Here is an 18,325-nt window from a genome sequence, read left to right on the forward strand (position 1 = left end):
TTGGTGTTTTGACTATTATATGATGGGAGGAATTTCTTTTCTGGTCCAATCTACTTGGAGTTCTGTGGGCCTCTTATATGTTTACTGTCATCTCTTTCTTTAGTTCAGGGAAGATGTATTTTAAAATTAAGGTGAAGATATTTACTGGCCCATTAAGATGGGAGTCTTTGCTCTCTTTTACACCTATTAGCCTTAGGTTAGATCCCCTCATTGAGTCCTGGATTTCCTGAATGTTTTAGCTTAGGAGCTTTTTGCATTTTTATATTATCTTTGACAGTTGTGTCAATGTCTTCTATGGAATCTTCTGACCCCGAGATTTTCTCTTCTATCTCTTGTGTTCTGTTGGTGATGCTTGGATCTGTGGCTCATGATCTCTTCACTAGATTTTCTAATTCCAGGGTTGTCTCACTTTGTGATTTCTTTATTCTTTCTATTTCCATTTTTAAATCATGAATTTTTTTTTCAAATTCTTCACCTGTTAGGTTGTGTTTTCCCATAATTCTTTAAGGAATTTTTGTGTTTCCTCTTTATGGGCTTCTACTTCTTTAACTGTGTTATCCTGTATTTCTTTAAGGGAATTATTTATGTCCTTCTTAAAGTCCTCCATCATCATCATGAGATATGATTTTATATCCAAATCATGCTTTTTTGGTGCGTTTGGATATCCAGTGTTTGCTTTGGTGGGAGAACTGGGCTCTGATGATGCCAAGTAGTCTTTGTTTGTGTTGCTTAGGCTTCTGTGCATGCCTCTCACCACCATGTTGTCTCTGGTGTTAGATTGTCTTGCTGTCTCTGACAGTGGCTTGACCCTCCTGTAAGCCTGTGTGTCAGCACTTCTGTAGACCTGTTTTCTTTCACCCAGAGCTGGGAATAGAGAGCTGTCAGACCAGGTCTGCTCCAGGTGCAGGCAGAAACTGGAAGGGTCCTGTCCCACACTTCTCCTGGGTTTGTGTCCCTTGAAGCCTCCAGGCAGGTCGTTTGGAGCACAAGAGTTGGTCTTATCTCTGTTCTCAGGTGTGTCAGTGCTCCTGGCAACTGGCTTTCAGTTCTGGGCACAGGCACAAACCAGAAGGGTCCTGTGCATGACTGCTCCAAGGTTCCTGTGCCCAGAGGGCACAGAGGGCACTAGGTGGGTCCTTTTGGGGCCAGGAATGTGAGCAGAAGTGGTTGTCTCCTCTGAGCTCTCAGGATTGTCTGCACTTCTGAGGAGTCCAACTCTCTCCCCCACAGAATTTGGGTATCAAGTTATATGTTTACTGTGATGGTTTGGTGGACATAGCATCCTGGAATCAGCTCAGAGATCTTTAATAATCTTAGGTGCCTTCAAACATCAGCTTCAAGTATTGGGCTTGGAAAATTCCATCAGTAATTAGAGCTCCTGTGATCAGACCTGTGAGGTGTAGAGATGATCCATCATGAATTTATTTTCAGTCACTGGGGAAACTGAGGCTGCAGTAAACAGTGTGGCTCGGCCAATTTTATTCTTGGCCTGTTAAAATTCCTCTGAAAGGCATAATAATATTTTCTGGGTAAAAGTCTGAACAAAACCCATACATTTCTGGTTGATATCATTACCCAAACTCTAATATGAGGTCATATTATGAATCAAATTTTGGAAGTTTGTTTTGGGATGAAGCTTTTTCCTGAAAGACACTGACTCACCTTGTGAGCAATCTCATGGATTTCTGGTGTGGCAGGTCTAGCCCCTAACAAGCCTCAGGGCATCATTCTGGTGAGTTGCTCCTTTGCTGGGCAGGACACTGAGAAGAAATAATCGAGCAAGCAGTAAGAGTCAGAGTTTGAGGTATCTGTAAACTCCTCCTCTAACGTATCATTTCCACAGTATCAGAGGAACTGGGGAAAGGAGTGTGGCCTCAGGAAGTCTTACAGCATCCCTGAGAGGAAATGCTGAGTGGAGGTGGGGGGAAATGTGGTGGGGGACATGAGAAAGCATGTGTCATAATGTCATCCTGTTGTGTCACCTGAAGAAAGACATGTATAACCAGATTTCCTAAATATGTTAAACCTTGAAATGTTCTTTAAAGAGAATACTTAATAATGCTGGTTGCTTAGGATCCACCCAACTTTACAAAGATAGCAAAACTGCCCACAGTGGATTTTTACTTGGAGTTTCAAATACATTTATCCACAAATATGAAGAATAAAATGACAAACACCTTCCCTTCTTCTGCTGCTGTTCATTCTCTTCGTTTATGTTTTTGTTTTGTTTAGTTTTGAGACTCATTTTCTCTGGAGCACACCACCTGGTTATCCTAGAATTCACGCTCTCTCTGGCTGGCTTCAAACTCAGAGATCCCCCTGTCTCTGCCTCACTAGTGCCTGGATTAATGACAGGTACCACCAAACACGTTGATTACATTTTTAGAAGGTATTTCATGTAGCCAAGGCTATCCTGGAACTTACTAAGAACCTTGAGCTTCTAAATCTCCTGTCTCCACATGTAGAGCACTGAGATCACAGGCATGGCCTAGAATGTCTTATTCTTCTGCCTCTGCTTCCCAAATGATGGTTTTCCATCCAGGAGGTAACTTATTAGGTAATATTCCAACCATGTAAAAGAAATGGCTACACTTCTGAATAATTGCAGGGTGTCAAGAGGGTAGTGCTAGGGATACCAGGGCACAGGGCAGAGCAAATTGACAGGATCTTACTGCTTAACCACCCCTGCCCACTGGGGAGATTCCACCAGAGAGATAGGCCTGAATCCATGTCAGTTCTGTGTGACAGATCCATCGATACCGGTTATTTTATTGTATTCTTCTGTAAAAACAATTATAAAAATTAAGATAAAAGTGGAATACACATATCTAAAAACAAAGTCCTTCTTAACAGGGAACTGAGACTGTTTTAAAGAAAAAGAAAGAAACCTGATAAATTACCTTTCTTTACAAGTACAGAACCCAGATTTCCTGGTAAGCTTTGAATAATATGACAATCTTAAGATTCTTCTTTTAATACTGTATGTCAACGGACAAAGGCTTAGTGGGTCAGTTTTATAGATTCCTGTGAGGTTTGACTTACAGAAAAGAAATACTTTCTAAAAAAAGGAAAGCAAACTTGTCGAGAGGGGCCACTCTCTGTCATATATGTTCTAATGCCTTGGGAAGAAGAAAACAATTCTTTTATCATGATGAGTTTTTAAATTTTCCCAAATGCTTTCTTGACATCTAATGAAATGATAATATGGTTTTTTCCTTGAGTTTGTTTATATAGTGGATTACATTGATGGATTTCCACATATTTACCATCCTTGTCCTCAAGCTGTATTACAGAGCAGTCATGCTTAAAACCTGCATGGTATTGGTGCAGGCAATCAGGTAGATCAATGGAATAGAACTGAGGAATGAAAATTGAACCCACACACCTATGGTCACTTTGACAAAGGAACTAATACCATCATGGAAAAAAGACAGCATTTTCAACTAGTTGAAGTGGAGGTCAGCATGCAGAAGAATGCAAATCGATCCATTCTTCTCACCTTGTACAAAGCTTAAGTCCAAGTGGATCAAGAATCTGCACATAAAACCAGATACACTGAAACTAATAGAAACAAAAGTGGGGGAGAGCCTCAAATACATAGGCAGCTGGGAAATTTTCCTGAACAGAACACCAATAGCTTATGCTCTAAGATCATCAATTGAGAAACTCATAAAATAGGAAAGCTTCTTTAAGGCAAAGAACAATGGCAATAAGACGACATGGCAAAACCCACAGGTAGGGAAAAGTTCAATCCTACATCTGATAGATGGCCAGGATGTAATATACACAAAGAACTCAAGAAGTTAGACTCCAGAGAACCATAGAACCCTATTAAAAATGGGGTACAGACCTGCACAGACAATTCTCAACTGAGGCATCTCACAAGGCTGGTGAAGCACTTCAAGAAATGTTCAATATTCTTAGTCATCAGAGAAATGCAAATCAAAACAACTCTGAGATTTCACCTCACACCAATCAGAATGGCTAAGATCAAACCTCAGGTGAAAGAAGATGCTGGCAAGGATGTGGAGAAAGAGGAACACCCCTCCAATGCTGTTGGGTTGCAAGCAGGTACAACCACTCTGCAAATCAGTCTGGTGGTTACTCAGAAAATTGGACAGAGTACTAGCTGAGGACCCAGCTATACCATTCCTGGAAATATATCCAAAAGATGTTCCAACATATAACAAGGAAACATGCTCCACTATGTTCATAACGGCTTTATATATAATGGCCAAAGGCTGGAAAGAACCAAGACATCCTTCGACAGAGGAATGGATACAGAAAATGTAGTACACTTATCCAATGTAGTACTACTCAGCTATTAAAAACAATGACTACATGGAATTCTTAGGCAAATGGATGGATCTAGAAAATATCATCCTGAGTGAGGTAACCCAGTCACAGAACAACACACATGGGATGCACTCACTGATAAGTTTGTATTAGCCCAAAAGCTTGGATTACCTATGGAAAATTTTACAGAGCATATGAAGCCCAAGAAGGAAGACCAATATGTGTATGCTTTATTGCTTCTTGGAAGGGAGAAGGAAATACTCACGGGAGGAAATACAGGGACAAAGAGTGGAGCAGGGACTGTAGAAAAGGTGGTGCAGAGTCTGCCCCACCTAGGGATCCATCCCATATGCCGCCCCCAAACCCAGTCAGTATTGCTGGTGCTGAGAGGTACTTGCCGAGAGGAGCTAGATATGGGTGTCTCCTGAGAGGCTCTGCCAGAGCCCACTAATATAGATGAGGATGGTGGCAGCTAACCATTATACGGAACAAGGGGACCCCAATGGAGGAGTTAGAGAGAACTGAAGGAGCTGAAGAGGTTTAAAACACCATAGGAAGAGCAATATTGTCAGCCAAGCCAACACCACCAGAGCTCCGAGGGACTAAATCACCAACAAATATGTACACATGGAGGGACCCATGACTCTGGCCACATATGTAGCAAAGGATGTTATCGTCCACATCAATGGGAGGAAAAGCACTTGGTACTCTAAGGCTCATTTCCCCCATGTAGGGCAGTGCTGGGAGGTTGAGGATAAAGTGAGTGGATAGGAATGGGAGCATCCTCATGGAAGCAGAGGGAAAGGGGGAGGAGGGTTGAAAAAGGAGGGGAAGGGAGATAACATTTGAAATGTAGATACATAAAATGACCAAGAAAAATTAAATTGAAAATAATTATATAGAAAGAGCTCCTCTGCTTCTACATTATGAAACACATTATTGAGAATTGATGCAAACTCCTTATTGATTAGTTTGCTTCTTTGCATTTCAAATATTATCCCCCTTCCCAGTTTCCACTCCACAATACCCTTATTCCCTCCCCTTCTATGCTTCTATGTGGGAGCTCCTCCACACACCCATGTCCCCCACCTTAGCATCCTGGCAACCTTAGCTACCCTGGGTCATCAAGCCTCCACAGGATAAAGGGGTTGCCTTCCTGCTGATGCCTGGTCTGGGGCGGGATTAATCCCTGGGAGCTTGGGGTGTCTGGTTGTTTGATGCTGTTGTTCTTCCTGTGGTGTTGGCAACCCGTTCAGCTTCTTCCATTTCCTGCCTCCTCAATTGGGGTCAGCAAACTCAGTGAATGGTTGGCTGTGTGCATCCACACCAGAATTGGTCAGACTCTGGCAGAGCCTCTCAGGAAAGATCTACACCAGGCTCCTGCCGGCAAGCACTTCTTGGCATCAGCAATGGTGTCTGGATTGGTGTCTGCAGATGGGATGGTTCTCTGGGGGGCGTGGGGGCAGTCTCTGGATTTTGGTTTGCCAGTGAGCTCATGACTATCTGGACTTAACTGGGTAATTTTTTACTTAACAGATATTCCTGAGAGAATTAAACAACCTATGTTCTGTTTTTTCAAAAAAAAAAAAAACAAACAAACCCATGTGCCCTGAATTATGCAGACACATTGCATACTTCCTTTTCTACTCTGTGCTTTTCCCTATAAAACCTGTTTGTGCCCTATGAGTTGGGCAAGATGGATCTTTGCAGATGACTGCCCCCCCTCTCCTGTCATTTCCCAAGCAGTGTTCCATGGGTAAGCTCTGGACTCCTCCATACTAGCTGTCATCTCATGAACAATGACGTTCAAGCACTGAGAGACCCAGGACTTTGGAACCATTGGAACTTTGGCTCATGATTCCAGGGTACTTTTATCATGGTGGGGAAGGCATGTTAGTAGGTGAGAGGCAACTGGTGTCAGGAGGTGGAGAAGGACAAGAGCTGCCTCTCAGCTCATTTTCTCATTTTTTGTTCATCCTAGGACCATGGTATGATGTCACCAACATAGGAAATTGATCTTTCCACTTTGAATGACCCAATATTGAATGTGTTTCAGTGAGGTAGAGATTTGTATCCAAAGACTTTCTAACTGTATCACATCAAGTTGGCATGATTAATAATCATGATGGTGAACTAGAGTTCTAATAAATGAATGCTTTGAAAACAGACCTGTGCTACTGTGAGGCATAGACTTGACTTCAACTCCCCATGTACCCCGTCTTGATTTTGAACTCAAGATCCTCTTGAATCTGCCTCTCAATTTCTGGGATTATAACCATGCACCTTTGTACCCAGTGCTAAAATATGCCAATTTTAAATGATTTGTACTTGTAAAATTATTTGCCTGGTGATGAGAATCAGTAATATCACAGTAAGGTTGAGGATGTAGCTCAGGGATAGAGTTCCTTGTCAAGCTTCTCAAGACAGTAGGTTCAATCCCTAGTACCACCAAGAAAAATATATTCTTCCCAAAGGCAGATCATAGAACACTTCTCTTGAAGACAGCCATAAAAGCAAAAAACCTTGTTCAAAACTTCCCTGCTCTTTCATGTAGGCCTTGACCCTGAGCAGGCTGCTTGACCTGCCTTGTCTGGTAGTAAGTCATAAAATCTTCATTCTAGGAGGGGTTCTTCCCATTACCATAGAGATGGACCTCCTCACAGACACATCAAGGATCTGAACAGCCCAGTCTTGCTCTTTCTCATACCCAGTCTTTCAACACTAGGCCTTAAACCCCCTGTAGTTAACTGTACAATTTGGGTAAAATGAAAATATTAAAGATGGACAGCTATTCCTGGGTATTTAGGACTCAATGTCCTAAGTGTCCTGTGTCAACTAAAACTTTGATTACATAGACCTGCCCCACCTTTTTTGTTCCTGTTCTGTGTGTTGTCATACAAGTGTGAATCTTAGAAAGAAGAGAATGTGTCTTACTCTTTTGCATGCCACTACATGATATTCATTTTAATGATTCATTTTGAAATATGCTTCTTTGACAAACATTTCTTATTTTTTATGTTTGTTTCTTGTGACAGTGTTTCACTAAATAGGTATGGATGGTGTGGAACTCACTATGTAGATCAAGCTAGCCTTGATCTCACAGAGCTCCATATAAGTGCTGAGACTAAAGCCCAGGGCCACCATACTTGGCTGACAGCCTTCAATGTCAACATAATTTTTTCTGTGATTTGCCAACCTCAAGAAGCAGGCATCCACTTGTTTCTAAGCCCTCAGGCTCTTAGATGTGATTCAGCTGATGTTGCAGTTTTAATAAAGGTGACTCAACCAGGTCTTTACTATGGATATTTGCATCTTACAGGTTCTTGTCCTCTTGAGAATTCTGACTCATACTCACTCCTCATTGGAGTATCCTCCTATCAGGTTAAGTGCACTGGCAGCCATCCAGCTAGCTGTTCAGTGTTGAAGCCTGAGGGTCGTACTTTATCTTCTTATTTCTGAATATGATCCATCAGATGCAATTGTCCTTGCTTCTTAAAAATAATCATGTGCCCTTTTTTGTCCTTGTGGTAGTCAGGGTGACCTTTTGTAAACAGAATCGGGATGATGTTATTCTCACAGATTTAAGAAGAGAAATGTGGTATAGAGTCAGAATGGCAGACAGACAGACAGACACACATACACACAAACACACACACAGAGAGAGAGAGAGAGAGAGAGAGAGAGAGAGAACCCAAAACACAACATCATACAATTAAGACTTAGTGCTCAGCCTTTGCATAACCTCATCTCAATGAAGTTTCACTTTTTCTGCATGCTACATACTGTCCTCATTCAATTCTAATGAGATATGTAAGGCTCCGCTCCATCCAGAGTCCGTGTACTTGACACTGAACGACAGAAATCCTCTTTCTTGGGTTCTTATTCGTCCTCTCATTACAAATGTTGAATATTTAAAGGGATGGAAGAATTAACTTGCTGGATTTAACTATTGCACAAAGTATTCAAAACTTGAAAATCAATTTCTACTACATAAATTGTTGGGATGAGCCACAGATATTGTATTCATTGACTATGAAAAAGTATGTCACTTTTTACTCCACAATGTTCAGAGCAGCCTTATTCATAATAACCAGAAACTAGAAACAACCCTCAAAAAAGAAGGGGTACAGAAAATGTGGTCCATTAATACATTGGAATACTATTCAGCTATTTAAAAACAAGGATATCATGAATTTTGCAGGTAAATGGATGGAACTACATAATATCATTCTGAGTGAGGCAAACCAGACCCAAAAAGACATAAAGGGTATGTACTCACCATTAAGTGGATATTAGACCGAAAGTACAGAATACCTATGATATACCCCACAGACCCAAAAAAGGAAAACAAGAAGAATGTCCAAGTGAGGATGCATAAGTCCCACTTATGAGGTTGAACAAATTGGTCATGGGAGGCACAAGCAGGCAAGGAAATTAGAGGGAAAATAAAGGGGAAGGGAAAGAGAGGGTAGGATTGCTATAGACAACAGCAAGGCACAAAGGGCCAGAAGAATGAGGAGAAATATGCATTGCTTGGGTTGGAGATTGGGGTTAGGATCCAGTGTTAGGGTGAGGAAATCACTAGGAAGTCCCAGAGTGCTTGGATGAGGCAGACAGGTCCCAGGCCTAAAAGCAGTTAACCTTAGCCAAAATCCCAAATAGTGGATATATATGAGACCTGAAAAGACTGCTTCTACTAGCCAGACAAGATACCCAGTGAAATGATAGAGACACCAAAACACGTACAAAATTTTTGGTCCAAAACTGATCCTGTTTTTAAAAAGTAAAGGAGAAAAAATGGAGCAGAAGGAAGGAATGAATGGCCAACTAGTGACTGGCCCAACTTGAGATCTATCCCATGGACCGTCTCTAATACTGTTATTGATGCTGTGCTGTACTCGCTGACAAGATCCTAGCATGGCTGCCCTCTGAGAGACTCTGCCCAGCAGCTGACTGGGAAAGTTAAAGGTACAAAGTGGATAACTTGAGACAGAGGTCCAGGACCCCTATTAAAAAGTTGGGATTGAAGGAACTGAAGGGATGCCAACCCCAAGGAAGACCAGCAGTGTCAAGTAACCTGGGCCCCTGGGATCTCCCAGAGTTTGAGCCTCAACCAAAGAGTATACAAGGACTGGTCCAAAGTCGCAGGCACATACATAACAGAGGACTGTCTTCTCTGGCCTCAGTAGGAGAAGATGGGCCTCATCACATAGAGATTTGATGTTTTGTGGTGAGGGAGTACCACGGGGGACCACACTCACAGGCGTGAAGGGAATGTGAGATGGGGGAAGGACTCTGTAAAGAGTGACCAGGACATGAGAGCAGCATTTAGGATGCAAATAAATATAATAATTTATTAAGTAATAAAGAATAAAAATAGAAACAAAAGAAAAATTCAAACCAAAATAAGAGGCAGACAGACAGAAAGAATGAAACAAACAAACAAACAAAGAAACAAAGGAAGAAAGAAAGAAGAAAAAGTGTGTCCCTGTGTTTTCAATTCTTAATTTCTTTGATGCCAGCCTAGCAGGCTATATAAATGTTTTTCGTTTTCTCAATTGTTCAAAAATGAAATGCAACCTGCAGTGGGGAAGGTCCTGTAGCTTTCATAGCCAACTAGTTTAGTAAGGACTGTGGCGTTTTGCATAATAAAGGGCTGGCAACTTAAACTGGGGCAGTAAAATAGGGAGAAATATTGGACAGGCAGGAATACTAACAGATGCACAAAAAGGACTAAAGGGAGACAGGACAAAGCTGAAAAGTGTACAACGAGAAACATGGGGAGGGATGCAGTAGTGGACAGGTTGGGTAAATTAGAGGCTAGCACAAAGACTGCCCAACAAAAGGCCAACAGCCTTAAAAAATGTAGAGGGTGAGACTTACCACAGACACATCATCAATTTCTTCTACTGATACACTGGACTTTAAACAGCAGGATTAACTAGACCAATTCTTTATGAGTACACACAGAGGTTGGCATTCTATCCTTTCTTCCAAGGATACTAAGGTCCTAATTTCATTCCATCTGTACAGAAATTAAATAGATGCTAACAAAGATTGACAGATGTCAACTGAATGCATAAGGGCCACATACATGGTGTTTTAGCAGCTTTGGCATGGTGGATGCTCATTGGAGGAAGTTATCGGGATCTCCAAAGTTCACTCCCATTTCTGGTGTCAGACGAACTGAAATATTAGAAGTGACTGCATATTAGAAGTGAAACATAAACCCAGAGATCAACAAGACAAAAGACCACTGGGCAGCTGGAGTTACTGATCAGAACTCACTCCACTATATGGGTTGGGGGATTTCTAGCAAAATCCTGGATGAGCTCCCAAATGTACGGGTCCATGGCTCACTGAATAATGATAGCCCAGATTCAAAGATTATGTAAAAGCAAACACTGCTTTATTTTGTAGAAGTCCTGCATTTTGGGATCTCTCCTTACCAAGATAGAGAGACCCAGAAATGAGCTTGCAGGCCTGATTTAAAGCACTAGAGACATTATTAAAACCTTAACAGAGCGTGAAGGCTGGAAACTTTTGTTGGGAAAGTTTAGAAACTATTGCCGAGGAAGTTTTTAAACTGTTGTTGACCTATTGTCCTTGTCTCAGACCAGGTGGCTGGGCAGCTGCAGATGGCAGGGCACTTTCTGACCAGCTGCCTGATGCAAGCGATTTTCTTGTCTTGTTTTGTTTTCCTTTGCTTTGTTTTGTTTGAGTAACTGACTTGCCTAGGCTTGCCTAAACATGCCCAGGTCTTAGGCATAGTCTCCTGAATTCACAATTTCAAGCTTGTGTTAGAATTAGTCTATCCTTCTCATTTTATAATCTTGTGCTCAAAGGACAGAGGCAGGAAGATCATGAGTTACCTTGAATTGAAGACCAATCTGGGCTGCACACAACAGCCATCTGTCTCAAACAAACATACATACAGCAAACCAAACAAATACACCTATGCATTAATTACATATGTATTCATACAATACGTTATATAAAAGTGCTCTACTACTTATAAAAAGGTATAAAAAATAATGTTATATTAGCAAATATTTGAAATTGTTCGTAGAAAAGAGGCAATTACAAATGATCAAAGAAACAATTCCACATGTATGCATCCACAGATATATACACATGTAATGTCTATAATTGGCAAATTCAGACAGAAGGAAGTAATGACCACATAGCAGTGAGAAGTGAGGGGAGAGTGAGGAAGTTAGAGGACTGACAGCATTTCCTTGTGTGTGGAAAGGAAAATATTGTGAAATGACATGGGGAGGTTTGCACACCTTTATGAATATAACGAAAGTCCCTGAACAGAGCCCTTGAAATATCTGAACTGCTTGGTATTAGTGGCATATAAGTTGATCATTAAAAGTATTCAATGGGTCAGTGGGTAAGGGCATTTATCACCAAGCCTAATTATGACAGTCTCAGATTGTACCCATGTGGTGTTAAGAACACAGATTTTGTCAAGTTATCTTCTGACCGCAAGTGGGATATGGTACAAAGGTACACACAAACACACACACACACACACACACACACACACACACAAAAGAAATAAGAATTTATTTAAAAGACAGAATTAAATAGAATACGTGACTCTGGACTGAACCTCTGTAATAAAGGTCATTATTGCAACAGCATGAGAAGTTTGAGTGGTACCTGGGGACAAGATATCACTGTGCAATATTAGAGTTCATTCCTGGTCTTGATGTTGGATTTTTCACTGTGCAGGAAGACGACCTTGTGGAAAGTATACACTGCTATTTACACAACTGAGCACAAGGAAGTATTTATTCATGATGGGAAAACTCTGAAATTGACTCTCATGTGCAAGGGAAGCATGGAGGATGGGAGAGGGCACCTTCTTTAAATGTTACGATTGCTTCAAAATATGAGTTGTAAAATCCAAACTTAATTTCTAACATGATGGCACCGATGACATGATGGGCCCTGGCCAACTTAGGGGATCAAGGCATGTGCTTCCCTGACAGCCACCAATGCACCTGTAGTGAGGATGAGTTGGTACAAACCTTTATTCCCACACAAGTGAGCTACAGGTTTTTATAAGGTTTCCAGTTGGTATCTTGAAGAAAATTCTACTCTGAACCAAGGACACTGTGCCCTCTTTGGCAGCATGTATATTGAAAATTGGAATGACACGGGGATTAGCGTGGCCCTTGTTCAAGAATGACAGGTAAATTCATGAAACATTCCATATTTAAAAATGATTTTCTATGGAGACTTGTGCTCCTTCCAGTTTGCACCTGTGCTGTGAGCAAAGCCTCTGCCTCAGATTCCAACGCATTCAGCCCATGCCCCAGTTGCAGCTCTACTCCCCAGGTATTTTGATATTTCCAGGATCATAGATGAGACTATAATACCACCTCAATACCCAGCTTAACTGGGACCCCTAGGATCCGGAAACACAGATACCCTGGCCAGTCGGAGACCCACACTCCTTCCAGTTTGCACCTTTGCTGAGAGCAGAGACTCTGCACCCGATCCCAACAAACTCAGCCCACACCCCAATTGCAACTCCACTCGTCCAGTATCCTGGCACATCCAGGATCATAGTTAAATATCTTGCTCAGGATGTAGACCTACACAAAAGTGGTTAATTTTGAACAAGATTCCATGTTTTATGGCTGTCCTCAAGAGAAGGGTACTGTGATGCGCTTTGGGAATGAATTTTTTGGGGGGTCATACTAGGGATTAAACATAATGCCTTGACCAAGCTTCGAAAGAGCTCCATCACTCAGCTACATCTCCAATAAGTCATTTTTCTGAATCTGAACATCAGCAAAGAGAGTTACAAAAACAAGCCATTCAAAGTTGGCAGATGTTAGCACTGGGCACAGAGGCACATCTGCATAATCCCAGAAGTAGAGAGACAGATTCAAGAGGACTTTAGAGAAAGATTCATGAGATGAATATCAAGATGGACTACATGAGGATTTAATAATAAACCAGTGTGCTCTTCATAGAGTCACAGTTCTGTCTCCAAGGAAAGCAATTACTAGACCTCTGGTTGACCTTTTTTGGTTAATCCTGCCGACTTGACATGATTTGTTTAGAAAGGCCTTGGATACAAATCTCTGCACCTCACTAAGAACTTTGCAATGTGACCTCTCAGGCAAAGTTCCCACTCCTTCTTTTAGGAATTTCTTTTAGAAATTTCTGTTCTGTAAGTCAAACGTCACAGAAATCTACAAATCTGAGGAATTGAGACTATGTCAATTAATGTACAGGATTAAAAGAAGAAGCCTAAGATTCTGATGTTATATAAAGATTACCAGACACTGGATTCTATAATCTGAAGAAAGGCGATTTAGGGGGAGAGAGCTAGACTCTCAGAAGTGTGACAATTCTCAGACCTCAGGGGAGTCAACAACTTATGCTCACATTCCTGGCCAAAGTGGAAGCTGCCTAGCGCCCTCTGGATATAAGAACCTAGGAGCAGTCAGGGTCAAGAGCCAAAGCCAGTTGCCTGGAGCGCTGACACACCTGAGAACAGAGGTAAAGCCAACGCTTCTGCTCAACAGGACCCACCTGGACACTTCAGGACAGAGAAACCAGAAGCAGCTCTATGTTCCCAGATCCTGAAGAAAGAAAACAGATCTACAGGAGTGCTGATACATAGGCTTACAGAAGAGTAAAGCCACTGTCAGAGACAGCAAAACAAACTAACATGACAGACAACTTGATGGAGAGAGGCAAGCTCAGGAAACTAAGCAACAGAAACCAAGATTACATGGCATCATCACAGCCCAGTTCTCTCACCAAAGCAAATACTGGATATCCAAACACACTGGAAAGGCAAGATTTGGGCTTAAAATCAAATCTCATGATGATGATGGAGGACTTTAAGAAGGACATAAATAACTCCCTTTAAGAAATACAGGACAACACAGGTAAACAAGTAGAAGCCCTTAAAGAGGAAACACAAAAATCCTTTAAAAAATTGCAGGAAAACACAACCAAACAGGTGAAGGAATTGAACAGGATTTAAAAATGGAAATAGGAAGGGGCGGCACAGGTCTTCCTGGTTGCTGCCGCTGCAGAGAGCCCGTGGTGAGCACCCCACGAGCGAACCTGAGCCTCGGGACCACAGGTAAGACCAAATTTTCTGCTGCAAGAAAGCTGCCTGGTGAGCTTGGGACACAGGAAAGCAGAATTTCTCTAGGACCGGGCACGTTCTGTGTTTACCGGAAGTCCCACACCCGCGGATCCCGGCCCGCAGCAGCTCTCTGCTCCCAGACGCGGTGAGAGAGAGACCCAACCGCCTGGTCAGGTGGGCACTCCTAAGGCTGCAGAGCGGAAGAGACCACCAACTCTGCTCACCCCTGCCCACATCCCTGGCCCAAGAGGAAACTGTATAAGGCCTCTGGGCTCCCGTGGGGAAGGGCCCAGGAGCGGCAGGACCCCTGTGCCTGAGACACCGCCGGAACCTGAAAGAAACAGACCGGATAAATAGTTCTCTGCACCCAAATCCCGTGGGAGGGAGAGCTAAACCTTCAGAGAGGCAGACAAGCCTGGGAAACCAGAAGTGGCTGCTCCCTGCACACACATCTCGGACGCCAGAGGAAAAAGCCAAAGACCATCTGGAACCCTGGTGCACTGAAGTTCCCGGAAGGGGCGGCACAGGTCTTCCTGGTTGCTGCCGCTGCAGAGAGCCCGTGGGCAGCACCCCACGAGCGAACCTGAGCCTCGGGACCACAGGTAAGACCAAATTAACTGCTGCAAGAAAGCTGCCTGGTGAACTCAAGACACAGGCCCACAGGAACAGCTGAAGACCTGTAGAGAGGAAAAACTACACGCCAGAAAGCAGAACATTCTGTCCCCATAACTGACTGAAAGAGAGGAAAACAGGTCTACAGCACTCCTGTCACACAGGCTTATAGGACAGTCTAGCCACTGTCAGAAATAGCAGAACAAAGTAACACTAGAGATAATCTGATGGCGAGAGGCAAGCGCAGGAACCCAAGCAACAGAAACCAAGACTACATGCCATCATCAGAGCCCAATTCTCCCACCAAAACAAACATGGAATATCCAAACACACCAGAAAAGCAAGATCTAGTTTCAAAATCATATTTGATCATGATGCTGGAGGACTTCAAGAAAGACATGAACACACTTAGGGAAGCACAGGAAAACATTAATAAACAAGTAAAAGCCTACAGAGAGGAATCGCAAAAATCCCTGAAAGAATTCCAGGAAAACACAATCAAACAGTTGAAGGAATTAAAAATGGAAATAGAAGCAATCAAGAAAGAACACATGGAAACAACCCTGGATATAGAAAACCAAAAGAAGAGACAGGGAGCTGTAGATACAAGCCTCACCAACAGAATTCAAGAGATGGAAGAGAGAATCTCAGGAGCAGAAGATTCCATAGAAATCATTGACTCAACTGTCAAAGATAATGTAAAGCGGAAAAAGCTACTGGTCCAAAACATACAGGAAATCCAGGACTCAATGAGAAGATCAAACCTAAGGATAATAGGTATAGAAGAGAGTGAAGACTCCCAGCTCAAAGGACCAGTAAATATCTTCAACAAAATCATAGAAGAAAACTTCCCTAACCTAAAAAAAGAGATACCCATAGACATACAAGAAGCCTACAGAACTCCAAATAGATTGGACCAGAAAAGAAACACCTCCCGTCATATAATTGTCAAAACACCAAACGCACAAAATAAAGAAAGAATATTAAAAGCAGTAAGGGAAAAAGGTCAAGTAACATATAAAGGGAGACCTATCAGAATCACACCAGACTTCTCGCCAGAAACTATGAAGGCCAGAAGATCCTGGACTGAGGTCATACAGACCCTAAGAGAACACAAATGCCAGCCCAGGTTACTGTATCCAGCAAAACTCTCAATTAACATTGATGGAGAAACCAAGATATTCCATGACAAAACCAAATTTACACAATATCTTTCTACAAATCCAGCACTACAAAGGATAATAAATGGTAAAGCCCAACATAAGGAGGCAAACTATACCCTAGAAGAAGCAAGAAACTAATCGTCTTGGCAACAAAACAAAGAGAATGAAAGCACACAAACATAACCTCACATCCAAATATGAATATAAAGGGAAGCAATAATCACTATTCCTTAATATCTCTCAATATCAATGGCCTCAACTCCCCAATAAAAAGACATAGATTAACAAACTGGATACGCAATGAGGACCCTGCATTCTGCTGCCTACAGGAAACACACCTCAGAGACAAAGACAGACACTACCTCAGAGTGAAAGGCTGGAAAACAACTTTCCAAGCAAATGGTCAGAAGAAGCAAGCTGGAGTAGCCATTCTAATATCAAATAAAATCAATTTCCAACTAAAAGTCATCAAAAAAGATAAGGAAGGACACTTCATATTCATCAAAGGAAAAATCCACCAAGATGAACTCTCAATCCTAAATATCTATGCCCCAAATACAAGGGCACCTACATACGTAAAAGAAACCTTACTAAAGCTCAAAACACACATTGCACCTCACACAATAATAGTGGGAGACTTCAACACCCCACTCTCATCAATGGACAGATCATGGAAACAGAAATTAAACAGTGATGTCGACAGACTAAGAGAAGTCATGAGCCAAATGGACTTAACGGATATTTATAGAACATTCTATCCTAAAGCAAAAGGATATACCTTCTTCTCAGCTCCTCATGGTACTTTCTCCAAAATTGACCATATAATTGGTCAAAAAACGGGCCTCAACAGGTACAGAAAGATAGAGATAATCCCATGCGTGCTATCGGACCACCACGGCCTAAAACTGGTCTTCAATAACAATAAGGGAAGAATGCCCACATATACGTGGAAATTGAACAATGCTCTACTCAATGATAACCTGGTCAAGGAAGAAATAAAGAAAGAAATTAAAAACTTTTTAGAATTTAATGAAAATGAAGATACAACATACCCAAACTTATGGGACACAATGAAAGCTGTGCTAAGAGGAAAACTCATAGCGCTGAGTGCCTGCAGAAAGAAACAGGAAAGAGCATATGTCAACAGCTTGACAGCACACCTAAAAGCTCTAGAACAAAAAGAAGCAAATACACCCAGGAGGAGTAGAAGGCAGGAAATAATCAAACTCAGAGCTGAAATCAACCAAGTAGAAACAAAAAGGACCATAGAAAGAATCAACAGAACCAAAAGTTGGTTCTTTGAGAAAATCAACAAGATAGATAAACCCTTAGCCAGACTAACGAGAGGACACAGAGAGTGCGTCCAAATTAACAAAATTAGAAATGAAAAGGGAGACATAACTACAGATTCAGAGGAAATTCAAAAAATCATCAGATCTTACTATAAAAACCTATATTCAACAAAATTTGAAAATCTTCAGGAAATGGACAATTTCCTAGACAGATACCAGGTATCGAAGTTAAATCAGGAACAGATAAACCAGTTAAACAACCCCGTAACTGCTAAGGAAATAGAAGCAGTCATTAAAGGTCTTCCAACCAAAAAGAGCCCAGGTCCAGACGGGTTTAGTGCAGAATTCTATCAAACCTTCATAGAAGACCTCATACCAATATTATCCAAACTATTCCACAAAATTGAAACAGATGGAGCACTACCGAATTCCTTCTACGAAGCCACAATTACTCTTATACCTAAACCACACAAAGACACAACAAAGAAAGAGAACTTCAGACCAATTTCCCTTATGAATATCGACGCAAAAATACTCAATAAAATTCTGGCAAACCGAATTCAAGAGCACATCAAAACAATCATCCACCATGATCAAGTAGGCTTCATCCCAGGCATGCAGGGATGGTTTAATATACGGAAAACCATCAACGTGATCCATCATATAAACAAACTGAAAGAACAAAACCACATGATCATTTCATTAGATGCTGAGAAAGCATTTGACAAAATTCAACACCCCTTCATGATAAAAGTCCTGGAAAGAATAGGAATTCAAGGCCCATACCTAAACATAGTAAAAGCCATATACAGCAAACCAGTTGCTAACATTAAAAT

The 18,325-nt window shown here is 41.7% G+C and overlaps 1 non-coding gene across 1 annotated transcript; it reads left to right on the forward strand.

Moving 5' to 3' along the window:
* Positions 1–12,422: 12,422 nt before the first annotated feature.
* LOC120095715 (U6 spliceosomal RNA) lies at positions 12,423–12,527 on the forward strand. Its single transcript, XR_005491513.1, has one exon. It is a non-coding gene; the product is annotated as a U6 spliceosomal RNA (small nuclear RNA).
* Positions 12,528–18,325: the final 5,798 nt, after the last annotated feature.

The sequence above is a fragment of the Rattus norvegicus genome, chromosome 11 (assembly GCF_036323735.1).
Source record: "Rattus norvegicus strain BN/NHsdMcwi chromosome 11, GRCr8, whole genome shotgun sequence".
In the NCBI taxonomy this organism is placed as follows: Eukaryota; Metazoa; Chordata; class Mammalia; order Rodentia; family Muridae; genus Rattus; species Rattus norvegicus.